This window comes from Micromys minutus (genome assembly GCF_963924665.1).
Source record: "Micromys minutus genome assembly, chromosome: 10".
In the NCBI taxonomy this organism is placed as follows: domain Eukaryota; kingdom Metazoa; phylum Chordata; class Mammalia; order Rodentia; family Muridae; genus Micromys; species Micromys minutus.
Window position 1 is genome coordinate 32,872,133 of NC_137979.1, and position 3,245 is coordinate 32,875,377.

The following is a 3,245-nucleotide window of genomic DNA, read 5'->3' on the forward strand; positions in this document are numbered from 1 at the left end:
TACAGATGTTCCCAGCTCCTTCCACCCACTAGCTTTGTGTCTGTCCCTGACCTCCAAGTGAGGTCCATTTTGAATGTGTGGAAACAGTGAAGAGACTCCTCAGCTCTTCCTGTCTCAGGTTTAGGTCCTGGAGCTCTGCCTGGATGGTCAGCAGCCACTCCAGTGTCTCCACGCCCATCTGCTTGTCGGGACAGGTCAGCAGAATCCCACTGAAGAGACTCTTACCCCTTTGCCTCTAAGCACCACCATGTATCTGGGTTCATCCAGGAAGTGCAGACATACCCCCAAGTCCTTTAAAGGGATCCCACCAGCAACCTCCAGGCCTATGTGCTGTTTGACAAAACTCACCTGTTGACAGTGTGACCTCTGGAGAGGGTGCCCTTTGGCTGCTGTATCTGCAACAAGGGGCACTTCTCCTCAGCTGTGATGCTGGCATCGAGCAGGAGAGTCTGGAGCATGTGCAGAAGGAGAGCTTGGGCGTGTCTTAAGTGCCTTTCTCCCCGCCCCTGACTACTGTAACCATCCCCACTCTCTTCTCTCTTAATGATGGCAATGACAGCTGCTTAGAGAAGTTGTGAGATGGGCAAAGAACTTTCAGACATGGGGAGGCCCTAGGAGAGGGGAACACAGGACTGGTGACAATTCTGCCCCACCCAATGCAGTGAGGTACTAGCATGGTCATAGATATCTTTCTTAACAGTGGTAACAATTATTGATTGCCAAACTTCCCCAGAGTTTTACCAAAGCAGTTAGTTATCAGAAGCTGTTCATTACAGGGATATGGGGCTATCGTTCTATGAGGTTGTTTGGTTATTGTTTTGAGACAGAGTCTAGCTATATAGCCAAGGCTAGCCTTGAACTCATTGTACAGACTGGCCTTGACCCTATGATACTGCCTTCCAAATGCTGGAATTACAAGCATGTATTCCCAAACATGGCTCGTTGTCCCTATTTATTAATGGTTAGGGCAGAATTTGTAGCTGTGCCTTTGAGTTAGGGAGTAATTTTTAAGGGATTCCCTTTACCCCATCCATCTAGGATCCTACTCCAAGGCAGAAGGAAGGAGCAGTCAAGGCAAGGTTGTCAATTAAAATGCAAAACACTGAATGGCAGACAAACAAAATTTCAGTTTAAGTAGATTCAAATCCTGCATGGAATGTACCTATACTGGAATATGCTGGCTTCCCTTTGTTTATAACTTGACTAATCTAAGCCAGAACCAGGTGGGGTGGGGAGAAGTGGTGATAGGAGTCTTGAGGCCCTGCCCCCCAGCCCCAGTATATCCTTTCTGCCATGAGGCAAGGGAAAAGCTGTGAGGGCAGTTCCTCTGAGAAATGTCAAGGTGGGCAGGTGGGGGGATGTGAGGGAGAGACAGAATTAGATAGAGAGACCTGATCTTCTGAGAGGTCACTTGTCCCCACAGCACTGGGATGGTGGGGTGGGTGGTGGCGCCAGATCACTAAGTTAAGCCCGGGGCACCTGTGTTCTGGCTCACAGACAGCCATGTGGAGCCATAAAGCCTCTTAGAGGTAAATTATCTCCCTTCCAGTCAGCAGCACCCCAGCAGAGAGAGCCAGCAGGAGCCGATTACCCTGACACTCTGGGACTGTTTTTAAGCTTCTCTCTTACCGGCTGTCTTAAAAACGCATCCCTGCCCCCAATGCTTGTGGTCTCCAAGCATCTGCTCAGGACTCCCAAACACCAGTGCTAATCGCCTGATGTTTCGGCCATCTGGGGATCTGAGAGCAACAGCTCGAGCTTTGTCTTCTTGTTTCTCCCAACACCAGACATCTTCAGAATCCTCACACCCTACCCTGAACCCCAAACCCCATCATTCACTCGGACCTCAGTGATCCAGTCTCTTCACCACACAGATACCCTAAATACACCCGAGAGGGGCTCAGCACCCTGGAACATGTCTTCAAAAGTAAAATTCCTCTGGGGCCCTATCCTGCAGCTCCAAAACCCTCATTACTTCAGAGCTAGAGAGGGGCTCTAGGTAAGGCACCAGGTTGTCTTCTGGGTAAGGGACCCCTGGAGAATGGCTAGCTCTCTGTGCATATGAAGAGTGACAGGGCCAATCACTCCTGTATCCTGGAGAGGTTTAGGGACAGGAGAGTAGGAAAAGAAAGAGCTGAGGGGACTAGAGCCACTGTGTACCTATGGAGGACAGCAGGCAGGCTACTTCATAGCAGAAATGAACCTATTCTGTCCTCTGTGACAATAGTGGGAGCTGATGTCTTCCAGCCACCAATCCTGTGTCTGCCCCTTAGGAACATGCCCTGGTCCATTGTAGAACTGCCTGCTGCTCCTTTCCCTCAGTCCAGGTCCCTCAGCTCTGCCCAATGACTCTGGGTCAGACTCTGTACCCATCACCTCCAGAGTATCTGAATCCATTAGCAAAGCAGGACAGGCCTAGAGTCAAGGTCCAGGGAGCAGCCTTTCACCCCATTTCCCTATGCCACCCCACTTACCTCATCACTTCGGACAGAACCCTCTGGACCATGAGCCCAAATAGATCATCCCTGTCAAGTGCTTGTCTTGAATAATTTATCAATGTGATAGGAAGTCTCCTGTCACACTTGCTGGGCACTCTTGCAGAGGGGTTGGGACATATGCCTTTGTTTCCATTTTTATTGTGGTTACCAAGAGCTATGTGGCCAACTGGCCTGAGTTGACTAATTTGTTTGTTTGTTTGTTTGTTTGTTTGTTTTTCTTTTTATGAGCAATTTAGTAAGTTTACTTTCATTATTTCATGTTTTTCTGTACACAATAACTGGTGAAGGTAAAACTAACGCTCAGCTATGACATCATCCTTTAAAATATGATGAATTATTAATTTGACTATTTTCTTGAAATACTCTGAAAGTAAATGGTTGCATTTCAAAGATATTCATGCTATCTTTGTTATATTTTGTAATTATTATCACTAACAATTATACAAAAATTATTATTATTTTGCAATCTAATCTCTATTATTCCATCTTCAGTACTATCAAAATCTTATAAATAACCTTGTCTTGCTTTTCAGGACAGGGTTTCTCTGTGTGGCCTTGGCTATCCTAGCACTCTTTGGACCAGGCTGGCCTTGAACTCAGAAATCTGTGTGCCTCTATTTCCCTGTGATGGTATTAAAGGTGTGTGTCACTGCCACCCAGTTTTACCAATTTCTAGCTGATTATACTGAGTCCCTATCACCAAACCAGTCCCAGAAGAAAGAATTCCCCAGAAGTCAGCTGCTGGTA